Source organism: Lynx canadensis, chromosome A3 (assembly GCF_007474595.2).
Source record: "Lynx canadensis isolate LIC74 chromosome A3, mLynCan4.pri.v2, whole genome shotgun sequence".
Classification (NCBI taxonomy): Eukaryota; Metazoa; Chordata; class Mammalia; order Carnivora; family Felidae; genus Lynx; species Lynx canadensis.
This window is the reverse complement of record NC_044305.1, coordinates 13,299,827-13,314,346: the sequence shown is the minus strand read 5'-3', so window position 1 is coordinate 13,314,346 and position 14,520 is coordinate 13,299,827. Positions and strand designations below refer to the sequence as shown.

At 38.1% G+C, this 14,520-nt stretch overlaps 1 protein-coding gene across 1 annotated transcript in view; it reads left to right on the top strand.

Moving 5' to 3' along the window:
• NCOA3 (nuclear receptor coactivator 3) overlaps positions 1-14,520 on the top strand; it is a 139,508-nt gene that overhangs the window by 60,927 nt on the left and 64,061 nt on the right. The window contains 1 exon segment of the mRNA XM_030309452.1: positions 10,069-10,150. The gene's annotated coding sequence lies outside the window, so the exon portion shown is untranslated.

The window sequence follows — 14,520 nt, the reverse complement described above, 5'->3', positions numbered from 1 at the left end:
TGATTTTTGGCCTTTGTCCACCTTTAGAGTTTATCCCGTCTCAAAGGCACATGTTAATGCTATTTAGACTCAGAGCCCCTTCCTTTGCCATGCCCAGGGGACTAGGCTGTATGAATTTAAGGACTTCTATGAGGGCCACATGTAGTGTTTAGCTTTGTATCCACAGAAGCTGGAATAGCAGTAGTGTATAATATGGCATCATTGCAGCAAACATTTGTGAAATGATGGGTGATTTACATTTATTGTGACTGTGGTAAGCACTGGAATGACAACCTGTTGGTTTTTCACTTGAGAGTTACAGTTGAGGCTCATAGTCCAATGTGTTTTTTGTTTGCTTATTTATTTTGGGAGAGAGAGAGAGAGAGAGAGAGAGAGAGAGAGAGAGAGAGAAAGAGAGAGGGGATCCCAAGCAGGTTCTGCACTGTCAGCACAGAGTCTGATGTGGGGCTTGAACTCACTAACTGTGAGATCATGACATGAGCCGAAATCATGTGTTGGTTGCTTAACTGACTGAGCCCCCCAAGCACCCCAGTCCAATATGGTTTTTAAAGAGCATATGGCATAGTTACATTATTACTGAGTAATGATACCATTCTATATGGTGTAGTACTTTGAATTTTTTGTAATGGAAGTTTTCAATTGTGGGATGGCCAGTCTATCTGGTTTGATGCTGTAGAAAATAACTGAAACAAAGTTTTTAAACAATCTGTGACTCTTAGCAATCCTCAAACTTGTGTCTGTGAACCACTCTGGCAGAGCAAAAGACACTCAGGCCAACATTTGTTTGTTTTTATTTTATAGCTGATGTTTCCTTTCAGGTTCTATTTTTGACATAGAAGCTGGGTTGGTACAGGAAGACCAGGCAGCTAGCTGCCCTGACCCTGATTGAGTTGGCCTCACTTGCCGAGGAAGGAACACGTTGGGTACTTGGATAAAACCAGGGGAGAGGAATGATGTGGCTGGAGATGTGAAGGAATGAGTGCACCTCCTTCACGCTGATGTACATGGCAAGAAGCTAACTACTGCTTAACTCTTTGCTTTGTTTTGAGTTATTTTTGGAATAATTCATGTGGTCGAGAAAAGAATTTGAGGAAAGTTTATCCCCTCCTGAGTGCCTCACAAGGTGTGCTGGTGAGAAGGCGTATGAATGATGAATTTTATTTACCCTTTGTCCATTTTTAGAATTTGTCCCATCTCAAAGGCACGCGATTAAGTCTTGTTGAACCCTTCTGAATGCTTTCCTCTGCTGCAACCAGCAACTAGATTCTCTGAATTCAGGGACTTCTCACATTGTTTTTTTTTTTTTTTTTTTTTTTTTTTAAACCTGGTTGCCTTCCTTTTCCTAAAATGATTTAAAAAGCCCTTTACATATATGGAAGGCTCTGTGCCTGTTAATAGTCCTTTTCTGCCAGTCATTGAAGGTAAAAGACTTAAAAAAAAATCAAACTGTATAAATTTGTTTGAACTTGAGCCTCTAACATCTATTAATTTTTTTGTTGAAGTTATTTCAATCAAGATACAATGATGGGGAGCATAAGGGAGGGACAAAATTATATGTACAAAATGGAAACATCATGCGTTTTAACATGCTGATGATTAAAAAAGAGACAGGTATTGTGTGTGTTTTTAAAAAAATTTATTTATTTATTTACAAAAATTCATTTATATATTTTGAGAGAGAGAGAGAGAGAGAGAGAGAGAGAGAGAGAGAGAGAGAGAGAGATGGAAAGAAAGGGAGAAAAGGGGGAGGGGCAGAGAGAGAATTCCAAGCAGGCGCCACACTGTCAGCAGCTCCGGGCTGGGCTTGAACTCATGAACTGTGAGGTCATGACCTGAGCCAAAATCAAGAGACATGAAACCGACTGAGCCACCCAGGCACCCCAGGTGTTGTTTATTATACAACCACTAATACAGAGGTGATTTTGCTGATTACATGTCTCTGTGGAATGTCATGGTAACTCCATTTGGCGGGTAGGGAAAACGCACACAAAAGCAATTTAATTTATCCAACGTTAAATAGAAAGTTAGAAAATTAGAAGAATCCTATAGATTTTCTTACTCTACCTAATATTTTATCCAGTTAGTTGAGATGTATATAGAACCTCAAAGAGGACTGACAAAGTACTTAGTATGGTTTCCTAACAGTACATAGTAACTGCTCAATTAAATCTTGGCATATAATTATTCAGGGAGAGGATTTGTTCTAGTTACTGGTAATGTTTATTTTGATGATACTTGTTTTTTGAGCATAGAAACTGTGATACTTGTATTAATGTTGGTGAGAGGAAAATTAATTGAATTTCAGCACAAAACTTTAGCAGGTATTTTGCAGTATAGACTTTTGTTTTGGATTTATACTTTCTTGACTTTAGGCTACCCTGGGTTTTAACAAAAAAAAATTTTTTTAACGTTTTATTTTTATTATTGAGAGAGAGATACAGAGCATGAGCAGGGGAGGGTAGAGAGAGGGGGAGACACAGAATCCGAAGCATGGTCCAGGCTCCGAGCTGTCAGCACAGAGCCTGACATGGGGCTCAAACTCACAAACTGAGATCATGACCTGAGCCAAAGTCGGTTGCCCAACCAAATGAGCCACCCAGGCACCCCGGCTACCCTTGGTTTTTAGATGGGAGAAATTGAATCTCTGAATCTATCTTCTTCAGGGGCCTGTCTCTTCCTTTGTAGGTTATTTTGCATAGAGGTCTTATTGTATTAATACTAAATTTACTTCAGTATTTGGTAGTAGATGATTTGTATAGTATTAGGAGTGAAATGTTTTAATATATTGTTGCAGTGAGGATATATTTTTCTTTTGAATTTTTATTTATGTATTTGTTTTTTGAAGATTTTATTTTTAAGTAATCTCTACACCCAACTTGAGGCTCAAACTGACAATCCTGAGAGCAAGAGTTCCATGATCCACTGACAGCACCAGCCAGGCACCCAGAGGATATTTTTGATATAATTTTGATGTGAACATTATATAATGATTAAATTTCTGCTTTTAAATATTAATGACTGGAAATATTTTAATCTTTATATGCCAGGAATTCTGGAATCTTCATGTTGCCCCCTTCTTATACAGCTGCTAGTGTAGATGGAAGTTTATCTCAGTGTTAATAAATGCCATCACCCATTCCCTTCCCCCAATCCTTACTCGGGAGCCTAGTTTGCCTGCAGCTGCAATGGTAGGCATCTTTCAGGAAGTGACCTTGGCTTGTATTAATCAAATTCAGAACACACAGAAAAGCTTCTTGCTAACATGCTGACTTGATGTAAAATTTTATCGCATCCATTTTCTTTCAAAATGAGGCCATCTTGTGAAAAGAAGATATACAGAAGACTCCTCTAATTTAATGTATAAAAGACGCTTCTGCAGGCCATGTTAAAAAAAAAAAAAACTACTAGATTTTAAATGTGTAGGTTTTTTTATTGGCAAATATACATAAACGTCATGAAGGCTTAGGAGTTGTTACTAGAAAATTACTTGTTTTAATGCTAAATTAAAAAACTTTATCTGTATCAAGTTTCTTTACTGATTTAACAACTGACATTAAATTGCTGTGGAAACTTTATACACTATGGATTTATTTTGAAGTTCTTTAGCAACAGTTATATATAAAGTAAGGCACTTTTGTATATTAGTTACCTTCGGATGTTCAGAAATGACTAGTTTCTTAATTTTGCTAGCTTGGGTAAGAAAATGAGTATGTTACGTGAAATCATTTTCTTAGGCAGTGGTAGTGGCTACAGGGGCTTCTAAATAGAAGTTTAAAATTTTAAAGCCAGTAAGACTGCTAAAATCTGACTCCATATATTAATGAAAAATATTGCTAACTACTGATTCACACATCTGCTTATTTAGGATTTAACAGATCATTCTGATAGAGTAGTTAACATAGCTGTTTCACTTTTATCATGTAATGCTTCAAAGAAATCTCATTCTTAAATGTAGGATAATTAAGGTGTGTATGGGTACAGATCTTCATTTTACCCTTGCTTAATGTTAAATATAGAATGTTGAAAATAGTATTTAATGGATTAGTTTAGTGATGTTTACTGCATTTGTAGATTTACATAAAATGAATGAATGAATGAATGAATGAATGAATGAATTAGGGAGCAGTTGTGTGTATTGCCAAAGAGATCACCCTTGAGTTTATTGTATGAAAGATCACTCCTTGGTACTAAAGTGTTAGGAGAGGTGAAATATGGGAAAAGAAAGCTTTAAACCTTAGGAGCTATACCTGCATTTTGCTGGATGCAGAGTATGAAAAGGACAGGCGTGTTGCATGTGTATATGAATGACTTGGAGAAGAGGTGGGGAATTTATGTAGATAAAAAATTGGGATGTAGATAAATACTTAAGTGTCTTAATTATCTGAGTTATTTTTAAGGCATTATTGGAAACACAACCAATGTCTTTCATCATATTATAAATTGTTCTTAGAATTGCAGCCTCTTGGAGATAAATCTTTCTCCTTAACCTGCCTAAGTTCACTCTTTGCCTTGATTTGATACTAGCATTAATGATTAGTTTGTTAGATATTACAGGATACAGAAACTGGTTTCAAGGAGAAAGATAATTGCTTGATCATTTCTTCCCTCACATACCTGCTTAAAATACATGGTCTTAAGTAAAATTGTCACCTTGAACTTAAAAAATGTTCTTTGCCTTCTCCCACTCCTTCCCCCCTCGAAAAAGAAGAAGAAAAAATGAAAAAGAAAAGCCTACCAGAAAAGGAATATATGCAATTCCGGTAGCCAATGAGTTAATGTTCATTTGCAGCCTGAGGGGTCAGCGTACAGTGTCTGTTTTCTGATTGGCTGCTAAGAGGTGAAATTGAAACCACTGTAAACTTTTGACCCTGTAGCAATTCTTGTGGAACGCCTTCCACTGGTGGAGCCCAGAGCTTTGCTCAGCTCTCCACCCAACCCTCCCACCCCCTTTCCTGTATTTATTTTGTGTGATCGTGCAGTACTGCATGCAGTTTTTCCAAGAGAGGGGAGAGGGAGGCAGAACAAGCACCGGCAGGCGACTTGCTTGCATGGCTGTGTTAGTAACCACGTTAGTACTAACTGCAGCTCGGCCAGAGATACCGGGGCTTGTTAATAAACTGGGCTGCCAACTGGATTTTTTAGTTTTCCCCTTCACCTCAAGGTAATTTTAAAAATGCAGAAGGGTTATATTTACTGCCAATGCTTATCTGTGGATAGCACCGTTGTGTAAGCAGAATTTCCTAGATATGTTGAGTTAAAAATACCTTTCATTTTTAGCAACCTGTATGTACACCCCATTAAAATTTCCTATGTCTCCTGTACTTTTTACACAAACGGCTAACATTTTACAATTTTTTTTCTTCTTTGCCTTTGTCTTCTATTATAAAGAAAAGGCATTTTGGTTATGATAACTGTGGAAAATAATTATAGAAGTTATCTGTACATTTGAATTTCATTAATTCTCTCTCTGCTGAAGTAAATGGTTTTGGGTTTGTCTTGTTTTGCATTAAAATAGTGCTTTACAGTTACCATAGCAGTCCTCTGAAAAAGGCAAGGTAGTTCATTCTCATATTCTCATTGGAGGGGCCTCTCGGTGGCTCAGTCATTTGTGGCCAACTCTTGACCTCGGCTCAGGTCATGATCTCATGGTTCGTGAGTTTGAGCCCCATATCGGGCTCTGTGCCGACAGCTCAGAGCCTGGAGCCTGCTTCAGATTCTGTGCCTCCCTCTCTTCCCCTCCCCTCCCCTGTTTGTCCCCCCGCCCCCCCCCCCCCCCCAATTAAACATACCACTAGTGGCATTCTACACCTGCTTCTCCTTTTCTGATTAGTTGCAGGTACCATATTTTGCTCATGCTTCTGCAGGCCAGTGTAACGCCTGGCCTCTCCTAGGTACACAGGAAACATTCGGTTGATTTAAATGTCTCACAGAAGGTCACCTCAAAAAGCTGGACTTCCAAAACAGGTTTTCTGAAAGCAAGGCTTCTGTTTTCACTGCATCATTTAAATTTTCATATTGACTCCATATAGAACTAAACATTTATTGCAACTTACTAAATGACGATGTAGAATAAATTATTATAAATCAGCTTAGTCCTTTCTAGTTTATAGCATGAGATTAGTAATACATGTTAACCCTGCCTTACTTTACTAGATGTGTAATTAGAAATTATCCCCCCTCTCTGTGTCAAAAAGACTTTGCTATTTAAAAAAGTTTGTCATCAATATATTACTAGTGTGCACTTGGGTAGCAAATACATTTTACTTATTATTTACTAGAACACATAATAATGGATAAGTAATGGTAAGGAAAAAATTTTTTTAAACTGAGTTAAGTTTATACAGCTGCAAAAAAAGTGGCACTTTCATAAATAATTTTAAATTTCCATTTGATTTTTAACTTACATTTGGTTTTTTCTTTTCAGTATAGCTACAAATTTGTTGCAATTGACTGCTGCAAGTAAAATCTGTTGTTACAGTTTTGAAAAATGATATATTATTTTTTTGAGACTATTATAAATAATCTCAACTTCAAGAGAATGTTTTATTTATACCAATATCATGTAAACTTTAACCTGAAATTGATGGGTAAATTTATTCCGTAGTGCTTTGGAGAGGAGTGGACAACAGCTGACTTGACCAAAGATGGTGATTCCCCATCTCTAGGATTTTTAGGGAAATGAGAGAATCCCTCAGAGCACTACCCACAGTAGCATGGCAGGAACAATGAGTTTAATATGATGAATAGCAGAATCCTTGCCCCCTTCCATTTTCAACAGCAAAAGAGTCATGTTCATGGTATTCAGTGGCCTCTTTTTGTACTACTGATGTTTCCAAGCATCAGCATTATATAGTTTGGGTTTTCTTCTGTCAACACCCCTCCCCCAGTTTGATTCTTTGTTCTGGCCTGGAGGCACGTCTTCTCAGACAAGCTATTAACAAAGCTCAGTTTAATTTTTTTTTCTTCCCCATTAGATTTCAAGTGATGCAGGCTTTGATAATGTGGATCGCATCAATCACATTTTTCGTTAATTCTAGTAGAAAAATTAACCTGCATCTCCCCATATTTAGTATTTTGGGGACACGTCATTTAGTTTTTGTCAGTGTGATTTGACTTGTGTTTGTGATAGACTGAAGTCCAAATTATGAAAAAATTATGCTTATTTTTGTTGAAGGTAAAAAATACAGTCCCAAGAAATCTGCTGGGACTGTTGCCTTTGCAGAACGGTTGTAGACAGGTTAACTGCAGCGTTCCCAGGTTCTGTACTTTATAGGATCTAGTGTATAGCACTTTTTATTTACTTACTTTTTAAAGTTTTATTTATTTACTTTTTTAGTAGTCTTTATACTCTATGTGGGGCTTGAACTCAGAGCCACGAGATCGAGTCACATGCGCTTCTGACTGAGCCAGCCCGGCACCCCTGTTGTATAGTACTTTTTAGCCTATCTACCCCTGCAGGGTCCTGGTAGGCAAGCCAGTCATTTGTCTGTGAGTTTCTGGGGACCACTCCAGCCCAACTGCACACTTCTTGGGAGGGGAAATTTTGTGGATAGTGTTTCTTTGGATCCCGGGGGTTATGGGTTAGAGTAGCGTGGGTCTGCACTCCTTTGGGTGTCCCCACCAGCAGTGGAACACTTGTGTTCATGTAGGCTCTCTTGCCAACTGTCGTACTAGGGAGCAGTACTCGTTTCCTGGGCCAGTCATTATGGTACCACGTACGTTCTGACTCCAATTCCTTTTCCTCCCCACTCATCCTGCTCTGTAGATGCTAACCCTACCCCACGACCTTCCTCCTTCCCCTGTAAAAAGGAGCAAAAACAAAAGAACCATTGCTGAAATGAAACTTGATTTAAAACCAGGCCAGAAAACCTTGGGCTTTCTTAATAGAAGCTCTGCCTTCCTTTCACCCTTCACCTTCTTCTAATTAAATTAGATATCATAAAAATTCAGGTACTAAAACATTGGATTCATTCAGACACTAAAACTAATGATTGTATTTTCTCCCATTTTTTTATTTGAATGTGCTTGGATTTTTTTGTCTTCTCTTTTTGAGAGAGAGAGGAGAGCAGGGAAAGGGAGGGGGACGCTTAACCAACCGAACCACCCAGGTGCCCCTGTGCTTTGATAGTCTTAAATCAGATGTCAGATAGTCTTTTGTTGGCTAATAATAGTTTTTATTTATTGAGCATTTATGCATCAGGTACTGATAAGTAATTTAAGCATTTCCCTTAATCTTCACAAGTGCCTTACTAGGTGTGATCCCCGTTTTATAATGAGAAATCTAAGGCTCAAAGAAGTCTTCAGGTTAAGGGGTGCCTGGGTATCTCCATCGGTTAAGTGTCTAATTCTTGGTTTTGGCTTGGGTCATGATCACGCAGTTTCGTGGGTCCGAGCCCCCACATTGGGCTCTGTGCTAGCAGCGTGGAACCTGCTTGGGACTCTCTCTCTGTCCCTCTCTGGCTGCCCCTCCCCTACTCCTGCTATCTCTGTCTCTTTCAAAAATAAACTTAAAAATTTTTTTAAAAAATCTTTAAAAAAAGCCTTCAAGTTGAATATCTAGGTCGTAAGTGAAAGCTGGGCATTAAGTCTAGATCTGGTGTACTCCAAACCTTCCACTCTTCAGACCATTATGCTAACAAGTAGTTATATTATCATGGATTGAAGATGTTTTCCAAGAACCAGCTCTCTTTTGACATCTCTGTTATAAGCCAGAGACTATACTGTAATGAGAAATAGGTATGTTAGTAGATATAATAGCTCTTTTTTAGACTTTAATTGCGTGGTATTGATACGCTTACCTATATTTTCCTCCTTTTCGTTTGTGAACATGTGATGTGCTTCCTTCTCACTCCTCAATTTTCTCACCTTTAAATTGGGTTTCAGAAGTGCAACAGACCCTTCGCATGATGCAGATAGGTTATGGTTGATTGTCCCCTCTCTTGTCCACGTGGATTGGCCAAGGCTGTGATATGGAACTTGTATATACATAATTTTTTCTTTACCCCTTTCCAACAGACCTGCAAATTCCAGCATGAATGCAATGAACTTTGGGGCATAATTAGGGCTATTGTCTTGATATATATACCTCTAGAGTTAGTGGTAATCAGATTGTTGCTGTATTGTTACATTTGGAAGTTTGTAAAGTGAAGGTGAATTTTTTTTTATTGGCTTACTTTTTTGTTGCATCATAGCCTGCTCTCTATTTCCTCAAGTATAGAGAAGCTGTTTATATGTTCACGTATTCTTTGTTTTTTTTTTTTTTTTTTTTTCCAACGTTTATTTATTTTTGGGACAGAGAGAGACAGAGCATGAACGGGGGAGGGGCAGAGAGAGAGGGAGACACAGAATCGGAAACAGGCTCCAGGCTCTGAGCCATCAGCCCAGAGCCCGACGCGGGGCTCGAACTCCCGGACCGCGAGATCGTGACCTGGCTGAAGTCGGAGGCTTAACCGACTGCGCCACCCAGGCGCCCCTATGTTCACGTATTCTATTGCAGATTATTTTGAAGAACTCCTCATTTTCCTTTCCCATTTAAAAATATGTCTTGTTGGTGGCCCAAATGCAGTCTTTACTAGAAGAGGGGGAAAACATCCATGGTTTTTCTCTCCTTTTTTTTCTTCATTGCTTGCTTGCTTGCTTGCTTTATTCATCCATCCACCCACCTATCTGGTAGGTATTTCTGTCTTTGGACTCGGGTATTTAAGCATTCGCTTCTGCCAAGATATCAGTATTGTTTTTAATTGTTAATTGTTGAGTATTTCTTTTGGACAGGAGTTGGTTTCCTCATCTCCTGTTTTGCATTATTCATGTTTACAAACTGTGGCACGGTATATTGTATATGCTACACCGGACTTTGTAAGCAGAAGTAGTATTGTGTGGCAAAATAAGGCATCACCTCAGATTCCTAGGAGGACTTGAACTTGATAGCATGTTTTGTTTTTGTTTATTTCATGTATGTCCAGAGAAGGGAATGATGGGAAAGGTTAATTTGTGTGTGACTAATAATACTACTTACATTAAGAAAGGGCAATAAAATTCAACATCCCCTCCCCTTTTTTTTGTTCTCAGGATCAAAATACTTGCTGAACAGTGGAGTCAGAGACCAATAAAAATAAGCTCCTACTTGAACGTCATTTGACTGGTTAGCCAGGTAATTCAGTTTTACTTTGACTCAATCCTTTGTAATTTTGTCTTTATCCTCTGAAGATACCCATTTCCTTTCATTTATTATTTAATCTTAAACTCGTGTTACAGTTTTTATCTTTAACGATAGTATGAGTTGACTGAATGGTCTTAAAATGAGCGAGTATATGTGTATATTCATATATATATATATGTGTATAAATACAAACGTAACTTTTTTAGGGAGGCAGGGAACTATGTGTTATGGTTCAACATGCCCACTTTCCCTTCTGTGTGTATATTTTAATGGTGTGTGTTCAAAATCTGAATAAATTCCACTTATTTTTAATATTTCACCTTGTGAGGACTAGTTTCCCCAGTTTGCATGTGCTGACGTATAATAACTCTTTTCCTAACTCCTGTTGCACTAGAATAGGAGAAATGAGAATAGAAAAAGTTGTCTGATAGCCAAGAAAGCAGTTATGCTTTGCTTAGCTCGTTAAATTTCTTTTTGTTAGTAATACCGTCATTCTTATGGTTAGCTCCGCTTGAAATCTGAGTCATCTTTGGCTCCTCCCTGCCCCCAACCTGATACATTTAGTAATTTAGTAAACGGGCGATGTCCGGTCTTCTATTTTCATGTCTTCCGTACTTGTACCACTTTCTGCTAGTATCTTAACTTCCCAGGCCAAGACCCCATAATTTCATGCTTGTATTTGTTCACATGTCTCTTTATTCCCTCTTACCTACTGTTTCTAGCACTTGAAATTTTGCTTACACAATTTCCTTACGTACGTCCCTTTTAATTAAGTCTCTGCTATGCTCTAAACTTTGTACTGCCATTCCCTGGCTTACGGAAAGAAAAGTACAAACTCCCTTTGCTGACATTTGAAACAGTTCTTTATCTGGGAATCTATCTAAGCCTCCATCCAGTCTCTGCTCTTGCTATTTCCCCACAAAATCCTTTCATCAATTATGATATATATACATTATATTCTTTTTTTAAAAAAAATTTTTTTTTTCAACGTTTATTTATTTTTGGGACAGAGAGAGACAGAGCATGAACGGGGGAGGGGCAGAGAGAGAGGGAGACACAGAATCGGAAACAGGCTCCAGGCTCTGAGCCATCAGCCCAGAGCCCGACGCGGGGCTCGAACTCACGGACCGCGAGATCGTGACCTGGTTGAAGTCGGACGCTTAACCGACTGCGCCACCCAGGCGCCCCTATTATATTCTGAATATAGTAGATAACTATCTCCGTAGTATTTATGTTAAAAAAAAAAACCCTTTTATTTGGAAGTTATTTTAGTAACTTCTGTAAGTTGGAAATTGAGTATAAAAGGACATCTAAATATCCTCTAGCCACATTTGCTCACTTGTTTATTATTTGCATCTGTATGTGCTGTCACTCCTTCCCACTCTCTCTACTCATGTAGAGTTCTTTTCTGAATTATTTGAGGGGAAGTTACATATATTGAGCTTCTTTCTGCTAACACTTTGGTATTTCCTAAGAATAGGGTCATTCTCTTATATAACTATTGTACACTTACCAACTTTGTAAATGGACGCTGACACAAATGTATGGTCTGTCTTCCAGTCTGATCAGTTGACCTTAATAAAGTCTGTTAACAGCATTTCCCTTGCTTCCTGTACAGAATCCAATCTGGGGTCAGGTGCTGTACTTAGTTATTATTTCTCTTTAGCCTCCTTTTTCCTGGAATCTTTCCATAGCCTTTCATGACATTCACATTCTTGAAGAACACAACCCTTCCCCCTTTTAATAGAATAGTCTTCATTTTATGTTTGTCTGCAGTTGCCTTGTGATTAGATTGAGGCTATGCATTCTTGGCTGGAATACTGTATAGGTGATGTGATATCCTGAGAAAGATGCACAACTTTTGGAGGCACATGGTGTCTTTTGCCCCTTATTCTGATGTTAATATTGATTACTTGGCCAAGATGTTGCCAGATTTCTCCACTATATAGTTTATTTTCCTTCTTTTGCAAGCAATAAGCATTTTATGGGGAGACAGTGCAAGTATGTTTCTCATCACAGTTTGCCCTAGATTTAGTAGCATTCATTGATGATTCTTATCTGATCGAATTTTTCACTGTGATGGTTCCAAAATGGTTATTTTCTGATTCCGGTATTCCCTTCCTACCACCAGTCAGCCCTTGACATTAATGTGTAATCACAAGCCCTGTATATCAGTTTGGACTCATGGATTCCTAGGTTTTGAATTGGTAAATTCATTACCTAATTATTTTGGTTCTCCAGTTGTCCTAGGTTTGGAAAGTGGAACTGTTTTAATCGATCTCTGTGTCCTTGTGGGGAATAGTATTAGATAGCTAGTAAAATACGCACGTTTATACACACATACCTGTATACATAAACATATTTGCACATAAACACATTCATTGTAACATGCATATACATGGGTTAGAAATCGTGACTTTATATCAGTATGTCCAGCTTCACTACCTATCTACAGGGCTCTTTCTTTGCACTTATCTTTTCACATTTTTATGTCCCTTTTTTATGCCATGAGAACCTTGGCTCCCAACATTGTCAGTGCATTTACTCATTCGCTCTGTCCTACGTACTACATCTAAAATACTTTCAGAATTACTTTGCCCATTTCACCACAATAAACAAACTTACTTCATGTGAGCGGGCAATTTATATGTAGTTCTTCACTTGCTCATAACCATCTTGCCCAAGACTGAGAATAAATAAATAAATACTGTATTCTTAAATTGCTTGAATCAGCCCTCCTTTCTCCCTCCCCTCCCCTCCCTACTTTTACTTCATGCTCTTTCTTTCTGCATAAGGTAGTTACGGTATTCGAAATAAAATCAGGTTCATTTATTTGTTTGAGTTTCAGGGTTTTGTTAATGCTCATTCTCATTCTGATTGTCTATTATTTTTATTTTTCCTTTACTTTTACTTATGCTTTTTAATATTTCACCTTGTAAGGACTAGTTATAATATACTAGCAGAAGTATATTTATACTTCTGTCTGTGTCTGTCTGTCTGTCTGTCTGTCTCTCTCTCTAATTAGGCCTCACACACAGTGCGGAGCCCAATGTGGACTTAACTCACAACCCTGAGATCAAGACCTGAGCTGAGATCAAGAGTCTGATGCTTAGTTGATGGAGCCACCCAGGCACTCCTGATGGGATTTATTTTTTGAATTTGTAGAAAACGAACATGGTTTCAAAAGTTAAAATTATACAGAAGATACACTTCCCTTCTGTATTTTTTCCATCCCATTTCCCTCATTTCTCATAGGTAACCAACCTCACTGTTTTGAGTTCAGCCTTCCCTGCATTTCTTTTGGTAATTGCCAGCAGATACATGTTATTTTCTTTTTACTTTTTGTTTACACAAAAATTGTAGCATGTTGCATGTACTGTTTTGTGCTTTGCTGTATTTTTTTTTTTAATTTAAACAGGATAAAATAAAATTTAATAGGCATACATACTGGGAATCCACACAGACGTAGAATTCTGTGTATTTTGCTGTTTTCATTTATTAATATCTCCTGGAAATAGGCCATATCACATCAAAGGGATCTTTCCCATTCATTTGTAAAAATTGTGGTAAAATTTAGGGATGCCTGCCTGGCTCAGTTGGTGGAGTGTGCAACTCTTTTTTTTTTTTTTTTTAAGTTCATTTATTTTGAGCAAGAGAGCATATACGCACATGCAGGGGAGGGGCAGAGAGAGAGAGGGTGAGAGAGAATGCCAAGCAGACTCCCCACTGTCAGAGCCCTTGACAGATTGACATGGGGCTCAATTTCACACCGTGAGATCGTGACCTGAGCTGAAATCAAAAGTTGGCTGCTTAACCAACTGAGTCACCCACGTGCCCCAGTGCACCTCTTGATCTTAGCGTTGTGAGTTCAAGCCCCATGTTAGGCCTAGAGCTTACTTAAAAAAGTGGTAAAATGTATATAAAACTTAAAATAGCCATTTAATGCATTAAATACATTCACATTCTTTTGTGACCATCACGCCATTCACTTCCAGAACATTTTTCATCTTTCTAGAATGAAACTCTATACTCCTTTAGAGTGATAATTCCTTCTCCCCTCCCCCAGCCCCTGTCTCATCTATTTTTTACATAGTTTTCATTACATGCATATTGCATAGTTTATTTAGCAGCATCCTATGTATAGGTATATAGGTTGTTTCCAGTATTTTGTGATGAAAATAATGCTGTAGTGGGTAACTTTGTGAATATACATTTTTGTGTTTTGGGAATGTACCTTCATGATTGATGAGTTCTTAGAGGTGAGACTACTGGGTTAAAGGGTAAATGTGTATGTTGTTTTTGTTAGATATCATTAAATCACAGTCCATAAGGATGATACCATTTTAAATTCCAACCAGCAG